The sequence below is a fragment of the Mytilus californianus genome, unplaced genomic scaffold, assembly GCF_021869535.1.
Source record: "Mytilus californianus isolate M0D057914Y unplaced genomic scaffold, xbMytCali1.0.p SCAF_5, whole genome shotgun sequence".
NCBI lineage: Eukaryota > Metazoa > Mollusca > Bivalvia > Mytilida > Mytilidae > Mytilus > Mytilus californianus.
Window position 1 is genome coordinate 46,492,739 of NW_026262701.1, and position 23,468 is coordinate 46,516,206.

A 23,468-nucleotide genomic window follows, 5' to 3' on the forward strand; every position below is an offset into this window, starting at 1 on the left:
GTCTTCAAATCTTTTGACAGCTTGCGAAGTGCTAATTTTTAACATTTTTCAGCTGGACCAAATCACTACTTTACTTTAAAATTCATGACCCAAATTTTTTTACAGTGTCATTTCACCCCCCTACTTACTATTTGAGTCATAAAACATGGAGAAATAAATTTGGAAGTGGTATAAAAAAAATCAACAAGTAACACACTGTCCACACTAGGGACTATATTCGTGGACAACGAAAATCAAAGGACGATAACTGTGTACCCGGACCTAATAGGGTAGAAAAAGTTGACCAATCTTAATGAAACTTGGTATGACCAAAGCTTATTAAATTAATAAACTGCTTACAAAGTTTCATGGCAATAGGATATATATTATAGACAATATGACTAATTCTATATTCAACTTTGGGTGTTAAATTTAGACGGTAAAATTGAAAATTTTCAACTATCAACATTTGGGGCTTAAAAAATTAAGATTTTGCAAAAAAATACTTTTGAAATGCCTTAATATATAATATATTATGTATTAAAAGCAATAGAGTACTCATTTGATTTATCAGACTTATCATAATTATTAAAAAGTCAAATTTATATGAGCCTATGGCTAAAAATGGAGGTTTTCCAATGAAGGGGGGCCTTACATAAAGATGTAATATTTTCCAGCAATTTTAAATTTGTAAAGCTTTTTGGTTATAAATAATCCTTACATATGTATTTAATGTACTTTAAATGGAAAGAAAACTTACAAATAACATATCACATTAGTTTAAAAGGGTCTTAGGCCAAGTAAGACTGAAAATAATTTAGGGTCAATTTAGGCTGTATCACATATTTACATTTAAAAATGCATATTGAAGCTATAGGAAATAAAATTTTTTGTCTGTTCTATCATTTCTATACTCAGGTGACATGATACAATAAATCTGAGCACAAAAAGACTCTTGCATTCAACTTTTTTTGCAGACAGTATGGTCTGATACAAAGATTTTTCACTTTTTAGTGAAAAACATGCATGCAATTTTAGTCTCAATAGGCTTATATTTGAACCACTTGCTATCCTACAGAAGAAAAGAAAGATATTATGTGACATAAAACAGGTACAACAGACATTGTTAAGTGCTTTTTATACACATTTAGTGAGGTCTTTATAATGGACTTCAACTTTTATGTTCCAAGCTCCTCACATTTAACTTGATCCAAACAGGGCGTTAGACGAGGATCATATATACAACACATTTTTCACATATTGTCTGAGATAATCTTCTTTTCTGTAGATTCAGAGTTCACAAATGAGTAATACAACTGGATTGAAGCATAGAAACACAAATATTGACACATAAAAACCTGTCAGATAGAAAGTCAGAATGCCACTTATGCATCAAAATTGAAAAAGCTATGAAATGCTTATTTTGACCATAAAATGCCAAAATTGGTCATTTTTGCAGAAATTCTATCAAATAAAAGTTTAAATCCTTTAGTTTTATGCTATTTAATAAATTGACACCATCAAATCATTCAGGGAAGTTGCCAAAGTACAGATTCTATATTTCCTGATTTCACCTCTTAGGTCCGAGTACACAGTTATTTCGTAGTGCATTTCTTTTAGACAATAAATGAAAATTAAAAAAATCCCACCTGCGCTTTCTCAATAATATTTTTACAGTGTGTTGTACTACTTTTGGGACAAATTATATCAAAATTATAGAAAACTTCATCGGCTCTAACTCAAAATATGGACAATTTCATGTTAAGGGGGTCTTCAAATCTTTTGACAGCTTGCGAAGTGCTAATTTTTAACATTTTTCAGCTGGACCAAATCACTACTTTACTTTAAAATTCATGACCCAAATTTTTTTACAGTGTCATTTCACCCCCCTACTTACTATTTGAGTCATAAAACATGGAGAAATAAATTTGGAAGTGGTATAAAAAAAATCAACAAGTAACACACTGTCCACACTAGGGACTATATTCGTGGACAACGAAAATCAAAGGACGATAACTGTGTACCCGGACCAGTACTGAAGTTGAAGCTACGCGACGCCAGTTTAACTGCATTTGCGACCAATTGACGATGGAAACTCTTCGACTACAGTCTGTACTGTTATTTCTTGAATATTGAAGTCTGTATGCGCAATTGAACATTTCAACAAATGTATTCAAGCTTTTATATATAATAATACAAGCAGTAAGTATTGTTAACAGGTTATACAGTATAACTAGAACTGCTGCATTTTATAATCATCAGTCCCTTCCGTAAAACAATAAGATAAATATGCATCGATTCGCCTCTCATTAAACTGACTATAAATCTTATGGGTGTAATTTGTGCTTTATAAAGAATTATATATAACGTTTATCGAATCTATCGTGAGTTTTTTGTGTACCCGGACCAGTACTGAAGTTGAAGCTACGCGACGCCAGTTTAACTGCATTTGCGACCAATTGACGATGGAAACTCTTCGACTACAGTCTGTACTGTTATTTCTTGAATATTGAAGTCTGTATGCGCAATTGAACATTTCAACAAATGTATTCAAGCTTTTATATATAATAATACAAGCAGTAAGTATTGTTAACAGGTTATACAGTATAACTAGAACTGCTGCATTTTATAATCATCAGTCCCTTCCGTAAAACAATAAGATAAATATGCATCGATTCGCCTCTCATTAAACTGACTATAAATCTTATGGGTGTAATTTGTGCTTTATAAAGAATTATATATAACGTTTATCGAATCTATCGTGAGTTTTTTGTGTACCCGGACCAGTACTGAAGTTGAAGCTACGCGACGCCAGTTTAACTGCATTTGCGACCAATTGACGATGGAAACTCTTCGACTACAGTCTGTACTGTTATTTCTTGAATATTGAAGTCTGTATGCGCAATTGAACATTTCAACAAATGTATTCAAGCTTTTATATATAATAATACAAGCAGTAAGTATTGTTAACAGGTTATACAGTATAACTAGAACTGCTGCATTTTATAATCATCAGTCCCTTCCGTAAAACAATAAGATAAATATGCATCGATTCGCCTCTCATTAAACTGACTATAAATCTTATGGGTGTAATTTGTGCTTTATAAAGAATTATATATAACGTTTATCGAATCTATCGTGAGTTTTTTGTGTACCCGGACCAGTACTGAAGTTGAAGCTACGCGACGCCAGTTTAACTGCATTTGCGACCAATTGACGATGGAAACTCTTCGACTACAGTCTGTACTGTTATTTCTTGAATATTGAAGTCTGTATGCGCAATTGAACATTTCAACAAATGTATTCAAGCTTTTATATATAATAATACAAGCAGTAAGTATTGTTAACAGGTTATACAGTATAACTAGAACTGCTGCATTTTATAATCATCAGTCCCTTCCGTAAAACAATAAGATAAATATGCATCGATTCGCCTCTCATTAAACTGACTATAAATCTTATGGGTGTAATTTGTGCTTTATAAAGAATTATATATAACGTTTATCGAATCTATCGTGAGTTTTTTGTGTACCCGGACCAGTACTGAAGTTGAAGCTACGCGACGCCAGTTTAACTGCATTTGCGACCAATTGACGATGGAAACTCTTCGACTACAGTCTGTACTGTTATTTCTTGAATATTGAAGTCTGTATGCGCAATTGAACATTTCAACAAATGTATTCAAGCTTTTATATATAATAATACAAGCAGTAAGTATTGTTAACAGGTTATACAGTATAACTAGAACTGCTGCATTTTATAATCATCAGTCCCTTCCGTAAAACAATAAGATAAATATGCATCGATTCGCCTCTCATTAAACTGACTATAAATCTTATGGGTGTAATTTGTGCTTTATAAAGAATTATATATAACGTTTATCGAATCTATCGTGAGTTTTTTGTGTACCCGGACCAGTACTGAAGTTGAAGCTACGCGACGCCAGTTTAACTGCATTTGCGACCAATTGACGATGGAAACTCTTCGACTACAGTCTGTACTGTTATTTCTTGAATATTGAAGTCTGTATGCGCAATTGAACATTTCAACAAATGTATTCAAGCTTTTATATATAATAATACAAGCAGTAAGTATTGTTAACAGGTTATACAGTATAACTAGAACTGCTGCATTTTATAATCATCAGTCCCTTCCGTAAAACAATAAGATAAATATGCATCGATTCGCCTCTCATTAAACTGACTATAAATCTTATGGGTGTAATTTGTGCTTTATAAAGAATTATATATAACGTTTATCGAATCTATCGTGAGTTTTTTGTGTACCCGGACCAGTACTGAAGTTGAAGCTACGCGACGCCAGTTTAACTGCATTTGCGACCAATTGACGATGGAAACTCTTCGACTACAGTCTGTACTGTTATTTCTTGAATATTGAAGTCTGTATGCGCAATTGAACATTTCAACAAATGTATTCAAGCTTTTATATATAATAATACAAGCAGTAAGTATTGTTAACAGGTTATACAGTATAACTAGAACTGCTGCATTTTATAATCATCAGTCCCTTCCGTAAAACAATAAGATAAATATGCATCGATTCGCCTCTCATTAAACTGACTATAAATCTTATGGGTGTAATTTGTGCTTTATAAAGAATTATATATAACGTTTATCGAATCTATCGTGAGTTTTTTGTGTACCCGGACCAGTACTGAAGTTGAAGCTACGCGACGCCAGTTTAACTGCATTTGCGACCAATTGACGATGGAAACTCTTCGACTACAGTCTGTACTGTTATTTCTTGAATATTGAAGTCTGTATGCGCAATTGAACATTTCAACAAATGTATTCAAGCTTTTATATATAATAATACAAGCAGTAAGTATTGTTAACAGGTTATACAGTATAACTAGAACTGCTGCATTTTATAATCATCAGTCCCTTCCGTAAAACAATAAGATAAATATGCATCGATTCGCCTCTCATTAAACTGACTATAAATCTTATGGGTGTAATTTGTGCTTTATAAAGAATTATATATAACGTTTATCGAATCTATCGTGAGTTTTTTGTGTACCCGGACCAGTACTGAAGTTGAAGCTACGCGACGCCAGTTTAACTGCATTTGCGACCAATTGACGATGGAAACTCTTCGACTACAGTCTGTACTGTTATTTCTTGAATATTGAAGTCTGTATGCGCAATTGAACATTTCAACAAATGTATTCAAGCTTTTATATATAATAATACAAGCAGTAAGTATTGTTAACAGGTTATACAGTATAACTAGAACTGCTGCATTTTATAATCATCAGTCCCTTCCGTAAAACAATAAAATAAATATGCATCGATTCGCCTCTCATTAAACTGACTATAAATCTTATGGGTGTAATTTGTGCTTTATAAAGAATTATATATAACGTTTATCGAATCTATCGTGAGTTTTTTGTGTACCCGGACCAGTACTGAAGTTGAAGCTACGCGACGCCAGTTTAACTGCATTTGCGACCAATTGACGATGGAAACTCTTCGACTACAGTCTGTACTGTTATTTCTTGAATATTGAAGTCTGTATGCGCAATTGAACATTTCAACAAATGTATTCAAGCTTTTATATATAATAATACAAGCAGTAAGTATTGTTAACAGGTTATACAGTATAACTAGAACTGCTGCATTTTATAATCATCAGTCCCTTCCGTAAAACAATAAGATAAATATGCATCGATTCGCCTCTCATTAAACTGACTATAAATCTTATGGGTGTAATTTGTGCTTTATAAAGAATTATATATAACGTTTATCGAATCTATCGTGAGTTTTTTGTGTACCCGGACCAGTACTGAAGTTGAAGCTACGCGACGCCAGTTTAACTGCATTTGCGACCAATTGACGATGGAAACTCTTCGACTACAGTCTGTACTGTTATTTCTTGAATATTGAAGTCTGTATGCGCAATTGAACATTTCAACAAATGTATTCAAGCTTTTATATATAATAATACAAGCAGTAAGTATTGTTAACAGGTTATACAGTATAACTAGAACTGCTGCATTTTATAATCATCAGTCCCTTCCGTAAAACAATAAGATAAATATGCATCGATTCGCCTCTCATTAAACTGACTATAAATCTTATGGGTGTAATTTGTGCTTTATAAAGAATTATATATAACGTTTATCGAATCTATCGTGAGTTTTTTGTGTACCCGGACCAGTACTGAAGTTGAAGCTACGCGACGCCAGTTTAACTGCATTTGCGACCAATTGACGATGGAAACTCTTCGACTACAGTCTGTACTGTTATTTCTTGAATATTGAAGTCTGTATGCGCAATTGAACATTTCAACAAATGTATTCAAGCTTTTATATATAATAATACAAGCAGTAAGTATTGTTAACAGGTTATACAGTATAACTAGAACTGCTGCATTTTATAATCATCAGTCCCTTCCGTAAAACAATAAGATAAATATGCATCGATTCGCCTCTCATTAAACTGACTATAAATCTTATGGGTGTAATTTGTGCTTTATAAAGAATTATATATAACGTTTATCGAATCTATCGTGAGTTTTTTGTGTACCCGGACCAGTACTGAAGTTGAAGCTACGCGACGCCAGTTTAACTGCATTTGCGACCAATTGACGATGGAAACTCTTCGACTACAGTCTGTACTGTTATTTCTTGAATATTGAAGTCTGTATGCGCAATTGAACATTTCAACAAATGTATTCAAGCTTTTATATATAATAATACAAGCAGTAAGTATTGTTAACAGGTTATACAGTATAACTAGAACTGCTGCATTTTATAATCATCAGTCCCTTCCGTAAAACAATAAGATAAATATGCATCGATTCGCCTCTCATTAAACTGACTATAAATCTTATGGGTGTAATTTGTGCTTTATAAAGAATTATATATAACGTTTATCGAATCTATCGTGAGTTTTTTGTGTACCCGGACCAGTACTGAAGTTGAAGCTACGCGACGCCAGTTTAACTGCATTTGCGACCAATTGACGATGGAAACTCTTCGACTACAGTCTGTACTGTTATTTCTTGAATATTGAAGTCTGTATGCGCAATTGAACATTTCAACAAATGTATTCAAGCTTTTATATATAATAATACAAGCAGTAAGTATTGTTAACAGGTTATACAGTATAACTAGAACTGCTGCATTTTATAATCATCAGTCCCTTCCGTAAAACAATAAGATAAATATGCATCGATTCGCCTCTCATTAAACTGACTATAAATCTTATGGGTGTAATTTGTGCTTTATAAAGAATTATATATAACGTTTATCGAATCTATCGTGAGTTTTTTGTGTACCCGGACCAGTACTGAAGTTGAAGCTACGCGACGCCAGTTTAACTGCATTTGCGACCAATTGACGATGGAAACTCTTCGACTACAGTCTGTACTGTTATTTCTTGAATATTGAAGTCTGTATGCGCAATTGAACATTTCAACAAATGTATTCAAGCTTTTATATATAATAATACAAGCAGTAAGTATTGTTAACAGGTTATACAGTATAACTAGAACTGCTGCATTTTATAATCATCAGTCCCTTCCGTAAAACAATAAGATAAATATGCATCGATTCGCCTCTCATTAAACTGACTATAAATCTTATGGGTGTAATTTGTGCTTTATAAAGAATTATATATAACGTTTATCGAATCTATCGTGAGTTTTTTGTGTACCCGGACCAGTACTGAAGTTGAAGCTACGCGACGCCAGTTTAACTGCATTTGCGACCAATTGACGATGGAAACTCTTCGACTACAGTCTGTACTGTTATTTCTTGAATATTGAAGTCTGTATGCGCAATTGAACATTTCAACAAATGTATTCAAGCTTTTATATATAATAATACAAGCAGTAAGTATTGTTAACAGGTTATACAGTATAACTAGAACTGCTGCATTTTATAATCATCAGTCCCTTCCGTAAAACAATAAGATAAATATGCATCGATTCGCCTCTCATTAAACTGACTATAAATCTTATGGGTGTAATTTGTGCTTTATAAAGAATTATATATAACGTTTATCGAATCTATCGTGAGTTTTTTGTGTACCCGGACCAGTACTGAAGTTGAAGCTACGCGACGCCAGTTTAACTGCATTTGCGACCAATTGACGATGGAAACTCTTCGACTACAGTCTGTACTGTTATTTCTTGAATATTGAAGTCTGTATGCGCAATTGAACATTTCAACAAATGTATTCAAGCTTTTATATATAATAATACAAGCAGTAAGTATTGTTAACAGGTTATACAGTATAACTAGAACTGCTGCATTTTATAATCATCAGTCCCTTCCGTAAAACAATAAGATAAATATGCATCGATTCGCCTCTCATTAAACTGACTATAAATCTTATGGGTGTAATTTGTGCTTTATAAAGAATTATATATAACGTTTATCGAATCTATCGTGAGTTTTTTGTGTACCCGGACCAGTACTGAAGTTGAAGCTACGCGACGCCAGTTTAACTGCATTTGCGACCAATTGACGATGGAAACTCTTCGACTACAGTCTGTACTGTTATTTCTTGAATATTGAAGTCTGTATGCGCAATTGAACATTTCAACAAATGTATTCAAGCTTTTATATATAATAATACAAGCAGTAAGTATTGTTAACAGGTTATACAGTATAACTAGAACTGCTGCATTTTATAATCATCAGTCCCTTCCGTAAAACAATAAGATAAATATGCATCGATTCGCCTCTCATTAAACTGACTATAAATCTTATGGGTGTAATTTGTGCTTTATAAAGAATTATATATAACGTTTATCGAATCTATCGTGAGTTTTTTGTGTACCCGGACCAGTACTGAAGTTGAAGCTACGCGACGCCAGTTTAACTGCATTTGCGACCAATTGACGATGGAAACTCTTCGACTACAGTCTGTACTGTTATTTCTTGAATATTGAAGTCTGTATGCGCAATTGAACATTTCAACAAATGTATTCAAGCTTTTATATATAATAATACAAGCAGTAAGTATTGTTAACAGGTTATACAGTATAACTAGAACTGCTGCATTTTATAATCATCAGTCCCTTCCGTAAAACAATAAGATAAATATGCATCGATTCGCCTCTCATTAAACTGACTATAAATCTTATGGGTGTAATTTGTGCTTTATAAAGAATTATATATAACGTTTATCGAATCTATCGTGAGTTTTTTGTGTACCCGGACCAGTACTGAAGTTGAAGCTACGCGACGCCAGTTTAACTGCATTTGCGACCAATTGACGATGGAAACTCTTCGACTACAGTCTGTACTGTTATTTCTTGAATATTGAAGTCTGTATGCGCAATTGAACATTTCAACAAATGTATTCAAGCTTTTATATATAATAATACAAGCAGTAAGTATTGTTAACAGGTTATACAGTATAACTAGAACTGCTGCATTTTATAATCATCAGTCCCTTCCGTAAAACAATAAGATAAATATGCATCGATTCGCCTCTCATTAAACTGACTATAAATCTTATGGGTGTAATTTGTGCTTTATAAAGAATTATATATAACGTTTATCGAATCTATCGTGAGTTTTTTGTGTACCCGGACCAGTACTGAAGTTGAAGCTACGCGACGCCAGTTTAACTGCATTTGCGACCAATTGACGATGGAAACTCTTCGACTACAGTCTGTACTGTTATTTCTTGAATATTGAAGTCTGTATGCGCAATTGAACATTTCAACAAATGTATTCAAGCTTTTATATATAATAATACAAGCAGTAAGTATTGTTAACAGGTTATACAGTATAACTAGAACTGCTGCATTTTATAATCATCAGTCCCTTCCGTAAAACAATAAGATAAATATGCATCGATTCGCCTCTCATTAAACTGACTATAAATCTTATGGGTGTAATTTGTGCTTTATAAAGAATTATATATAACGTTTATCGAATCTATCGTGAGTTTTTTGTGTACCCGGACCAGTACTGAAGTTGAAGCTACGCGACGCCAGTTTAACTGCATTTGCGACCAATTGACGATGGAAACTCTTCGACTACAGTCTGTACTGTTATTTCTTGAATATTGAAGTCTGTATGCGCAATTGAACATTTCAACAAATGTATTCAAGCTTTTATATATAATAATACAAGCAGTAAGTATTGTTAACAGGTTATACAGTATAACTAGAACTGCTGCATTTTATAATCATCAGTCCCTTCCGTAAAACAATAAGATAAATATGCATCGATTCGCCTCTCATTAAACTGACTATAAATCTTATGGGTGTAATTTGTGCTTTATAAAGAATTATATATAACGTTTATCGAATCTATCGTGAGTTTTTTGTGTACCCGGACCAGTACTGAAGTTGAAGCTACGCGACGCCAGTTTAACTGCATTTGCGACCAATTGACGATGGAAACTCTTCGACTACAGTCTGTACTGTTATTTCTTGAATATTGAAGTCTGTATGCGCAATTGAACATTTCAACAAATGTATTCAAGCTTTTATATATAATAATACAAGCAGTAAGTATTGTTAACAGGTTATACAGTATAACTAGAACTGCTGCATTTTATAATCATCAGTCCCTTCCGTAAAACAATAAGATAAATATGCATCGATTCGCCTCTCATTAAACTGACTATAAATCTTATGGGTGTAATTTGTGCTTTATAAAGAATTATATATAACGTTTATCGAATCTATCGTGAGTTTTTTGTGTACCCGGACCAGTACTGAAGTTGAAGCTACGCGACGCCAGTTTAACTGCATTTGCGACCAATTGACGATGGAAACTCTTCGACTACAGTCTGTACTGTTATTTCTTGAATATTGAAGTCTGTATGCGCAATTGAACATTTCAACAAATGTATTCAAGCTTTTATATATAATAATACAAGCAGTAAGTATTGTTAACAGGTTATACAGTATAACTAGAACTGCTGCATTTTATAATCATCAGTCCCTTCCGTAAAACAATAAGATAAATATGCATCGATTCGCCTCTCATTAAACTGACTATAAATCTTATGGGTGTAATTTGTGCTTTATAAAGAATTATATATAACGTTTATCGAATCTATCGTGAGTTTTTTGTGTACCCGGACCAGTACTGAAGTTGAAGCTACGCGACGCCAGTTTAACTGCATTTGCGACCAATTGACGATGGAAACTCTTCGACTACAGTCTGTACTGTTATTTCTTGAATATTGAAGTCTGTATGCGCAATTGAACATTTCAACAAATGTATTCAAGCTTTTATATATAATAATACAAGCAGTAAGTATTGTTAACAGGTTATACAGTATAACTAGAACTGCTGCATTTTATAATCATCAGTCCCTTCCGTAAAACAATAAGATAAATATGCATCGATTCGCCTCTCATTAAACTGACTATAAATCTTATGGGTGTAATTTGTGCTTTATAAAGAATTATATATAACGTTTATCGAATCTATCGTGAGTTTTTTGTGTACCCGGACCAGTACTGAAGTTGAAGCTACGCGACGCCAGTTTAACTGCATTTGCGACCAATTGACGATGGAAACTCTTCGACTACAGTCTGTACTGTTATTTCTTGAATATTGAAGTCTGTATGCGCAATTGAACATTTCAACAAATGTATTCAAGCTTTTATATATAATAATACAAGCAGTAAGTATTGTTAACAGGTTATACAGTATAACTAGAACTGCTGCATTTTATAATCATCAGTCCCTTCCGTAAAACAATAAGATAAATATGCATCGATTCGCCTCTCATTAAACTGACTATAAATCTTATGGGTGTAATTTGTGCTTTATAAAGAATTATATATAACGTTTATCGAATCTATCGTGAGTTTTTTGTGTACCCGGACCAGTACTGAAGTTGAAGCTACGCGACGCCAGTTTAACTGCATTTGCGACCAATTGACGATGGAAACTCTTCGACTACAGTCTGTACTGTTATTTCTTGAATATTGAAGTCTGTATGCGCAATTGAACATTTCAACAAATGTATTCAAGCTTTTATATATAATAATACAAGCAGTAAGTATTGTTAACAGGTTATACAGTATAACTAGAACTGCTGCATTTTATAATCATCAGTCCCTTCCGTAAAACAATAAGATAAATATGCATCGATTCGCCTCTCATTAAACTGACTATAAATCTTATGGGTGTAATTTGTGCTTTATAAAGAATTATATATAACGTTTATCGAATCTATCGTGAGTTCAGTATGCTTGTTTACTCGTTTATAAACTTGATACGGGGAACCAAGTGACAAACGGCTATTTGAATAACAGAGCAAGTTAATGGAATTCTTTAAAATGTGACACAATTTTAAATACATTTATTCGGTTTTCTGTTCAATTTCTAAGTGCATATAGATATGTGATTCTGGCTTTTGCATAGAATCAAATTGTACAATCAGGAACAATTGGTATCCCCCTTTTTTAACATCCGAATGGTAACTTTTGAAAGTGAGTTAGTTCTCCTTTCTCCATTCTCAGAATGAAAATCATTTAAATATATTCTCGGCGAATGATATATTATATATGAGAAACACATGATTGAAAATAAAGTTAATATAAAATTATATTATACTGGAGCGAAATATCCGGACTTATCCTGTAATTTGAGTGGGTACCCTGTTAGGGATTATAAGCAAATATACCCTATGAACAAAACCAAAGATCAGAATTGTAAAATATGTAGAAATAAGAAACCTCCAGTATAATATAATTTTTATTCAGGCTTCACATAGGCTATGGGCTTACATTCCCTGTCAGTCCCCTATATCCCCTTCGCCTGGCGGCTCCTGAGACAGAAAACACTGACAAAGAATATAAGCCCATACATATGAAACCCGACACAAGTCACCAAACTTAACTCCCTTTTTCAAAGTGACAGTAGTGAGTCCTTGTCAAATGAATAACAAAATTATATAAAATAAAATTTACAATACGCACATGCAATAGAATCTTGTAAACTTTTCTAAAATGTTGTTAAATCTCTAAAATGTAATCTTACGTAATTTTTCCTCCTGCCTAAATATTTAACTGAAACACAATGGAAATACAAGGAAGAAATAAATGAATACATTAACGGTTTTCTCTTAAAAAAATCTTTTAACACCTTCCTTCTTTTGATTTTAAATAGTATATATACATGTACATACATGTATCTATGTTTTGACTGATTTGAAGAATAGTCTCGTGTTGATGATACAGTCATACCAGACAAATTTAGATGTAAAGTTAAGAGAAATATAACTTCTATTATAATAGTAATTAAAAGTCGCGCTATAATATTCCACTGTCTAGTACGAAGTACAACGTAGTATAATTCAAACGAACTGGAAAGGCTGGTAAATAAATTTCTCAACGTCTAGAGATTTATATTTTACTCATGTGTCTGAACTAGAGTGAGTAGGGTAGGAGAGAGAAAGCTGATGAATGTAAGAATAAGGGTATCAATTTGTTTGTCATTTGAAAATAAGCTTGGCGTCTTACTTGTATCATCTGACCTGTTGAACTCCCCTCCCACGGAAACCTTTTAAAAGGTAGTACATGTATAACGTGGCAGAAAGATGCCAGTCCGAAAATTTAACGTGACCAATAGTGATTGATTGATAGGTAAGATGGTTGATGTTTAACGCTACTTTCAGTACTATTGGCTATTTCGTGGCGGTCAGTTCTTGTTGATGGAGGAAGCCGGAGAGAACTATCGACATTCGAGAGGAAAAGTGGCCATTTTAGTTATTTAAGATTGGAGTCGAACAACGTGCGTGGTTCAAACTTACAATATCAGTATTGACAGGCTAGTGAAACAGTAGTTGAACTACGTAGATCACTTGGCCACCGAAGTCCCCAGACCAATAGTAACTTCGAGTAATAAATAGCACATTTAAAATTGATAATGAGTTTCCATTACTTTGAACTACGAGAAATACATTATTTCAATCCTTGCATGAACAAGTTATGGAAAGTAGTTTAATAACTTCATACAATATATTTAAACTTTTAAATGTCTCATCTTTCATATTTCCTATAGTTTGAGCATTATGTACAGCTTAAATATCAATGACAATGTAAATATTGACTATTTGAATACGTTTGTCCATGCTGATAATCACACTTGTAATAAGTGTGTGAAACTTGACCAGTATGTTAAAATCAAGGAGCTTATTTTTTCACACTTAAATCTACCGTGCAATACGTCTATTTTTACTACCTTTCCCTGTTTTAAATTTATCCATTTATCAAATTAATAAGTTATTTCATTACCAAAAATATAAACTACAAAATTTACATATCGTATAATTAACTACATGTAAGTACTTGTATGCGATCGTTTTCACGGGTTAAACATCATACATGTATCCGAATCAGAAAGTGTGCACATACTTTGTCAGAAAAGAGGAACAAAAAAGTCCGGTATCATTCTGTAATAAACATGGTACTCGGGATTTAATGTTCATCGATCCGTAAAGAAGACAATTAGATAGATATTGTATCTTCACTACACAAATTAATATTACATGTATGCATTTCACCATAAATAGTGGATTTACAGAGCATTGTAAAAAACACGTGTATGGGTAGCAATAAATGTACCAAAAAAAAAGGGTGAATGAATATGTTAAGATTTGAAAGTTATGAATAATAATTTATTATAAAAAAAAATGACTTCTTACCTTTGACCAGTAGTTTCACCAAAAGAAGATTAAAATTCGCCGACAATATATAGTACAGTGGTACGGTGTTGCTATTTAAAATATTACAAACTTATTAAGTTATAAAGAATTTAAATACACAATGTCGAGGTTGCATACAAACATAAAAGTGATATTTGATCTTAGTTAATAATGGTGTATCTTTATTAGTAGATACAATTCTATTCTATTGAATGGTTGTGCATATTATATAACATTCACGAAGCATATCGTACCATCACACTTATTTTTTCTCGATGTTATAATAAAACTCTTTATTTCCCAGTCAAGAACCGTGCAAATTTTGAAAAAAAAGTGCTGAACTTCTTTATTTACAGATTACTGAATTGGAGAAGAACAAATTTGTTCTGGGGCGTGTTTTTTTTGTTCTTCGGTAGTAAGCCAGAAGAGGTCCATTTCTGTTTTTATTTTGCATTGGGAAGATCTTCTGGCTCTTTTCTACCTCTTCCTTTTAAATAGGTAGTTAAGACGGCAGAGGCACATAACAAACATGGCGTCTCTTAGTTTAAATGACATTGATAAATTTATGAAAGCAGATATAATAGAATTTGAACTGTGTGATAAACGTTTTATATGGTATGGCAGCTTTAGTAGGACATCCCTGTATATATAGGGACGATAAGCTGGATAAATATAAGATCTACACGGACAATATCTGTAAGGAGACGACTATTTGATATTCTTGGGAGTGTGTTGGGAGGGGGCAGGAGAATTTTTTTTCTCGGATTTATTATTCATTTAAATCTGTCGCTAATTATGCCTATTTTTTCAACTCTTACCTGACCACCATATTCAAATTTAAAATCCTCTTGTCCTCTCCCCCCACCCCCCACAAAAATAATAAATAAATGGTGTTCTCTTTATTTAACACAAGTTTAAAATGATTAATTGTTGGTTGCTTATTTTTAACGTCCAGTGACAAATATTTCATGCATGTCGTCAGGAAAACACGAGTTTAAAATTTATGTATGGTATGTAATATAAATATAAGGAGATAAAGTATGATTGCCAATGATGCTACTATCCACATAAGTTTGGCAACCGTACAGCCTTCGACAATGACAAAACCCCATACCATGTGGTCGTTTTAAAAGGCCCCAACATGAAAAATGTGAAACAATTCGAACGAAAAAACTAACGGCCTAATTATATATAACAAAACATATTAACAAAAAAATCAAATATTCCGACAGACAACCACTGAACTACAGGTTCTGTAGGACAGGCACATAAAGAATATGGCAGGGTTAAACATGTTTGTAGGCGCCCAACCGTTCCCTCAAATGGGACAGTGGTGTGACAGTACAACATAAGAACAAACTGTTGCAATTAGATTAATTCAAAAGATCGGTACGAGACACACAAAAAAAAACAACTAACATTAAGGCAATAGACACAAAGCACCGAAAGTATTTGCAGTTACTGACAGTTTGTTCAAAGCTAATTATAAGTAACACTGAAATAAATCTTGTTCTCTCAGACTAATGTATCAATCAGTACACAAACAACGGATTTAGTCATAAACAGTCTGAGAAACGCCGTTCTCCAGAAGAGGTCCAGATTTATTTGTTGGACTCTTCACCAGAAGACATTCTGGAGATGTACAGAAGAGACCAATAAAACACGCCCCTGGACTGATACGCATGTCCTGCTGAACTCAGTCTCAGAAGCATGTAGTTAACTGCGAATGAAGAAAGAGGGATAGCTTGCCAGTCAGATATACATATCTGGAATCAATAAATAATACAAACACTATAAATAATCATTGTGTGGTATTCAATGAAGTACTATTTTAACTTGTAATAGCTTCCGTCTTACTTAATTTATGGAACCTTGACTGTGTAGATTTCTTGTAAGCAACGGGCTTCGTACATGCATGTGGGATAAGACGGGATCTGGGCTATGGTTAACTTTTCTAATTTTATCGTTGGGTTCTAGGTTCGACGTTAATGGGTTTTAGACTCCTATGAGCACTGTTTTTGTTTCTTGTTCCAGTGTCAATTGATTTTGCTCCCAGATCTAATGATAGGACACCGAACTCCAATGATATGGCTTTAAGCTCCAAAGGTAGGGATCATCGCGCAAAATACAGTAAAAGTACTTATACGTGATCTCCACGCTCCACGGGAACTGTGGAACTCGAGTTACCCCTATTATGAAAACAATAAGTATCTACTCTGAAAGATGGTTGAGGAAAAAGGGACAAGACTATAATATACATACACGTCTAAACATGTGACAACTTTATGACAGACGTTTTCCATCGGATAACACGTGGTTATACAGGGCTAACACCATATATATATATATATAATTCGTCTCAAATTTAGCCCAACAATGTTAGATCCTCAAATTTGCGTTAGCAAATTTTTGTTCTTCCCGTAGCGGGATTCGAACCCTTGCGTCTGTGACATCGTGGCAACACCGCCTGCACCGTACCTAGAGCCCTAGACCACTCGACCACCTAGGCTACATAAACATATTATATATATCAAGTTTGTGACCCGACATCTGTAGGCAGCAAAAAGTTCACAGTAAGGCAACCGGAAATAACTATAGGATATTTTTCAATGTGACCTCTAAAAGTATGAATGTTATTTACATCCTAGAATGTTCGGTTTGTGGCCTAAATATATGTTGATGATTCAAAGCAGCCTTTCCACAAACCCCTAAATGACCATAGGAGTGATATCTCTAAGAAGCCACTCCTCCCAATTATATTCAGCATTTCAGACAGTCGGGTCACAAACTTGGTGACTTTAACCGCATGAAAATCCTAGTGATTGCACAGAACATTCACTAGATTGATGCCCAGCGACAGGTTCGGGAACGCTTTTGGATAAAGAAACTAAATGTACATCATCCAAAACGGCAACAAGAAGATATACTAGCAGTTTTATAGAGGGACTCTTCTATTCTTTTACACACATTCTTACATACTACTACATTTTGACAATTTGGGATGTATATGTGCACAGACACGTTTATAGAGAGTATTGAGTTTTGTTCTATTTGATGAGGTTCAAGATTTGGGATTAAATCAATAGACCAAAACTTACCTGTATTACTGAGTTATTTTACACAAACAATTAGTATTGTAAAAGTTATTGACACTGACGAAGACTATTTGTTAAGCCGAAATAGTTGTCAACAGTGACGACGACACTGTAGATGAACTTTAATATTTCTACATTATTTTACATACATTTTCCCTTATTGATGTTCAGATTTCTTCGGATGGGTTTGAATTGCAAAGCATTCGGTTTATTGTGTGTTTATTGTGCTACTCACCATGCTCACTGTTCTGACTTTTATTTACCTGTTCAAAGATCAATATTTCTGTGTTTTTATCTTTCAAAAAAGTATGATCCCGAAAAGCATTTTAGTAACTGTCCATATGAAGAAATAATTACAGCGATATTCTTTGGATGTATTGAATATTTTCTATTTCATTTTTATCCAAATAATTCGGAAATCGCTTTTTAGCGTTTTATTTCTTGGATTACAGTAAGAATTTGACAATTTTGTGTCATTGTGTGGTTATTGTTTGAGACGGAACAAAAAGAACATACATAAAAAAACTAAAGACTGAGAAACGCGAACCCAGTCTAAAATCGGGGTGGATCTTATTATGATACACAGCACCTGAAATATACATTGGCAAAAAAAATCAATTATACACACACGCAATGAAATGCTAGTCTCTTGGAGTTATTAATGTTTCTTTCTTTCTTGATTCATTCATTCGTTAGTTATTGATTTATTTGTAGACGGGACAGTTAGAAATAAGCTGTAGATGTCTCAGACTGGTTCTTTATGTTGTCTGGTTGTGTTGTATTAGTTTACAAATGCACTCGGAAACTAGTTGAAGCATAGCATATGGAAACGCCACTTGTCCTTTCATGAAGACCGAATGTTGACCTGAAGATGGTTTTGTTCTCATTGCTGGGTTGCTGTCACATTAACATTTATCCAACTGCAAGATTCAATTGTATAGAAAATAACCAATATATCAAAAAGATTTTTCTTGATTTTGACAGCTGTAAGTATGATATTATAGAGCTGATACTTTCAGCAATGTTAAATATTCATTTGCGCCGTCCAAAGTGGTGGATATTGATCATGTCGACGCTAAATGCAAAAATAATTACAGATTGCACAATTAACACGTTAAAACCATACATCAACTATGACATAAGACATCAGCACTGTCTGACCAGGAACACTTGACAAAGAAAAATTAGATAGAAAAAATTAAAGATTTGCATTGAATGATTAAAAAACAGTCATGCTTAAGACTTATAGATATGAGTAATGAAATATCTAACGAATAAACGCTCCATAGCATGAAAATAAGAAGGAATTATACGCACTTGTACTAGTCAATCTTTATCAAATTCAAATTCAAATATTTATATTAAGAATTGAATGCTTCTTTTTGTAAATTTATTGGGGTGTAAAAGCGTTGAGCGAAGTACATTTTGTATGAAGCACGGAAGCGCTTCATTCTAAAAATGTGCGCACGGTCAATGCTTTTACAACCCTATAGAATTACTTAAAGAAGCATTCAATACTTATAATTACATTTATTTTGCTAGGATCATGAAACACGATTTCTATCAAGTTTTTTTTCTTTTTTTTACCTTGCAATTTTTTGTGGAAGCTCGTGTCATCATGAATGTTACATTTCATTTTGATTTTGAAATGAAGGTTAATTTCAGAATTTCGCGAGATTGTTGTTAGCCAATCAAAATAACGTTTATTGTAATGAAACATACATGTATTGTAATTACTGTCATGCAAACTTTAAACAATAAGTTTGTGACTAATACAAAATAAGTAGACAATATAACTGAAATTCACATATATATAAAATTATACACAATCATTTAATAACAGTAAATAGTCCAGTGTCCCCTGTCCTCAGTTCTAATGACTTTTTGATGTAGGACCCCAATTTATTTACTTGTGGTGGTGTTGATGGAAGAGTATAAAAAATCACATTTTCTTCATCAGAAAATTCTTTAACAGAAAAGTTAAATTCCAAATTATCAAAAAAATTGTTTCTCAGTTCCCTATTTAATTCAAAATCTAATAAAAAAATGTTTTTCATCTTCTAATATGTTACATTTAAGGCATAATCTCTGCTATCTAGGAACATTAGAATGTATTCCTTTTTCTATATTTAAATTATGGTCACTCATTCTTAGTTTTGTTATTAATTTTCTATATCAAATCCACATAACATTTTAGGAAAAAACCTAAAAAGTAGAAAAGAAAACTTTGAGGATAACCAACCTTTCCAAACGCGCAAAACAATCATTGCAATCAAAAGCATTGGATTTTTTTTAATTATCAAGCATAAAATTATTTGAAAACAAACATTGATTGTTGACTGATTCGAACATTGAAACTATACTTTTTACATTATCTCATGACTGAAATATTTAATAAGATATTCAAATTAATTCATATATACATCAGCAAGATAAAACATTTGTTTATGTCTCCTTATTCCCGATAAAGTTATTATTATAAACAATCAATTAGAGGGCTCCACCAAGACTTTTGCATGAAACTTTTTTTTAAATTTTAATTAACTTATCTTTTTTCATTTTGGGAATTTGGTGTTGGATACTCTGTCAAATTTACTCACAACTTTCTCGTTAACCTCGGGCGATATTTAGCTTGGCATATTGTACATTGTATAAACACGTGACTATTGAACTCTAGTTATTATTTTTGGTATTATGTCGTTGGGTTTCTTCTCATCGACGTAAGTCCCACATCTTCTTTTATTCATAAATATAATAAGTAAACTTTATGAACACTTCTTACAGTCGGAAAAGTGTAGAATTAAAAATCAAACCTTTGCTTATCTATAAGGTATTTCGTGGTCAGAGGTCATACTATAAATATAATCGGACAATATATATAAGAATTAATTGACATTCTGATAAGGTAATTACGGAGACTTAAATTATTATTAGGGATCATCTCAAGGTACTAAAGTTTGATAGATGTAAGTTTGAACTCGTCTGAATTTTATTTCTTTCGTATGATATACATAATATCAGTCACACAAAAAACAAAACTGCACAAACCAACAAAAAGAGATAACAAACAAGACAGAAAGAAAACAATTCTATTAATGCAACGTCCAAAAACGGCTTAGTTCTAGAGTTTTTTGGTATTGTTCGAACACACTGAAATGTACCAACAAAAATAATTGCGTTTTTTTTTTAAGGAATAAACAACAATGCAGAATTGTAAGACCTTGTGGGAAGATGCAGGTATGAAGATTGTCCAGTTGAAAACTGTTTTATAGATTTAAATCAAAACTTTACGTAACGGTTTCCTATTTGTTACTGGGTTAAATCGAGCAGAAATCAATCAATCTATATTTTTGTCCCGTCAGCTTGATTTATGAAATATAAAATTGGAGTTACACAATACAAAATATAAACATAACATATTTTTTATAAACTTGTATATGTTCTGTTTAGCTGAATACATGTCATTATTTTAATACCATTTAAGCACATTTGCGACGTATTATGCTATGGTAATTTTTTGTATTCTTGTCTTTCATTTTTGCTTATGCCATTTTGTTTTTCTTTGTTGACATATTTGTTTGTTTTTATAGTGATTAAGATTATAACACAATGTTGGCTGCTGTACCCCTATTTCTCACATTTTTTAGCTCACCGGGGCCCTTCGCCCCATGTGAGCTTATGCCATCACTTGGCGTCCGTCGTCGTCCGTCATCTGTCGTCGTCGTCTGTCGTCGTAAACTATTTCAAAAATCTTCTCCTCTGAAACTACTGGGCCAAATACCTTCAAACTTTAACTAAATGTTTCTTAGGGTATCTAGTTTATAAATTTTATTCGAAGTTTTGATCCATCGACAAACATGGCCGCCATGGCTAAAAATAGAACATGGGGTCAAATGCAGTTTTTGGCTTATATCTCAAAAACTAAAGCTTTTAGAGCAAATCTGACATAGGGTAAAATTGTTCAGTTGGTCAAGATCTATCAGCTCTGAAATTTTCAGACGAATCAAACAACCCATTGTTGGGTTGCTGCCGCCGGATTGGTAGTTTTAACAAAATTTTGCAGTTTTTTGTTATTATTTTGAATATTATTATAGATATATATAAACTGTAAGCAGCAATAATGTTCAGCAAAGTAAGATCTACAAAAAAGTTAAATGATCACTATTGTCAATTGACCCCTTAAGAAGTTATTGCCCTTTAAAGACAATTTTACACCATTTGTTCATCAAGTTTGCTAACATTTAAAAATCTTCTCCTCTGAAACTACTGGGCCAATTACCTTCAAACTTTAACTAAATGTTCCTTAGGGTATCTTGTTTATAAATTGCATCCGATGTTTGTATCCATCGACAAACATGGCCGCCTTGGCTAAAAATAGAACAAAAGGGTCAAATGCAGTTTTTGGCTTATATCTCAAAAACTAAATCTTTTAGAGCAAATGTGACATTTAGGTAAAATTGCTCAGTTGGTCAAGATCTATCAGCTCTCAAATTTTCAGACGAATCAAACAACCCATTGTTGGGTTGCTGCCACCGAATTGGTAGTTTTAACAAAATTTTGCAGTTTTTTGTTATTATTTTGAATATTATTATAGATATATATAAACTGTAAGCAGCAATAATGTTCAGCAAAGTAAGATCTACAAAAAAGTTAATATGACCAAAATTGTCAATTGACCCCTTAAGGAGTTATTGCCCTTTAAAGACAATTTTACACAATTTGTTCATCAAGTTTGCTAACATTTAAAAATCTTCTCCTCTGAAATGCAGGTGAGCGATTCAGGCTCTTGAGAGCCTCTTGTTTCTAATTATGTCTGTTTGTTTTGTTCACATATTGTCGTCAATATAAAGGAATTATATGCGACTGTCATACAAGTGAGAGCTTTAGCTAGCTATAAAACCAAGTTTAATCCGCCATTTTCTACACAAGGAAATGCCTGTACCAAGTCAGGAATAGGACAGTTGTTTTCTATTTGTTTGCTGTGTTTGTGCTTTTGATTTTACCATTTGATAAGGAACTTTCCGATTTCAATTTTCCTTGGAGTTCGGTATTTTTGTTATTCTATTTTTTATATGTCATACTCTCCACGTTCCCTTATTTCTTGATAACAGAAAACAACACGTTTGTACTACTCCTCATTCTCTCCTTCGGTGTGAATTTATATTTGTTGTTCAGTCCGTCTGTACTATTTGCCCAGTTCATACATTGCATATACCAAGTTATCTAACATTATCTTGATTTGCACAATATTTGTTCCGAATGTTTCTATTGTTTCGATATTTTACAGTGAGATTTTCAGGCAAATTATGACAGTATTTGTTAGATCCCCCTCTCGTTATAGTCTATAATTGTTTATGTGACCCTGTAGCTGTGTTCTTCACTGTATAGATATAGCCTTGTCGACATTTTCGAACCAATTTTTTTTTTTTTTTATTTCATTGTATATATATATTGTTCTGTGTTGAAGCTTTATTTGAATCACAATGGAAAACATTACAATTGACGACAAACATGAAACACCATGCATGACAAACACTTTGTTCACTGCTTCTTTCATTTTTAAATTGATATTTACCTCACAGTTCATTTCAATGGAGCAGTTCGCGTTCTTTAAACGATTGGTTGTAAATATCTGAACATTAAATGGAGGATGAACATAGTGTAATCAACGGTCATTGAAAAACAAAAATTAAAACCATTGTCGTGACGTCAGCCTATTTACCGTAGTTTCTTTTCT

At 33.0% G+C, this 23,468-nt stretch overlaps 1 protein-coding gene across 2 annotated transcripts in view; it reads right to left on the reverse strand.

Annotated features, from left to right (window-relative positions):
* LOC127702316 (hemocyte protein-glutamine gamma-glutamyltransferase-like) overlaps positions 1 to 14,783 on the reverse strand; it is a 109,545-nt gene extending 94,762 nt beyond the window's left edge. The window contains exon 1 of one of the 2 annotated variants that reach the window (XM_052206457.1): positions 14,637 to 14,783. The gene's annotated coding sequence lies outside the window, so the exon portion shown is untranslated. Of the gene's footprint in view, positions 1 to 12,909; positions 12,992 to 14,636 lie in introns of those variants that run through there. The other variant, XM_052206459.1, reaches the window with a different exon arrangement.
* Between the last annotated feature and the right edge of the window lie 8,685 nt (positions 14,784 to 23,468).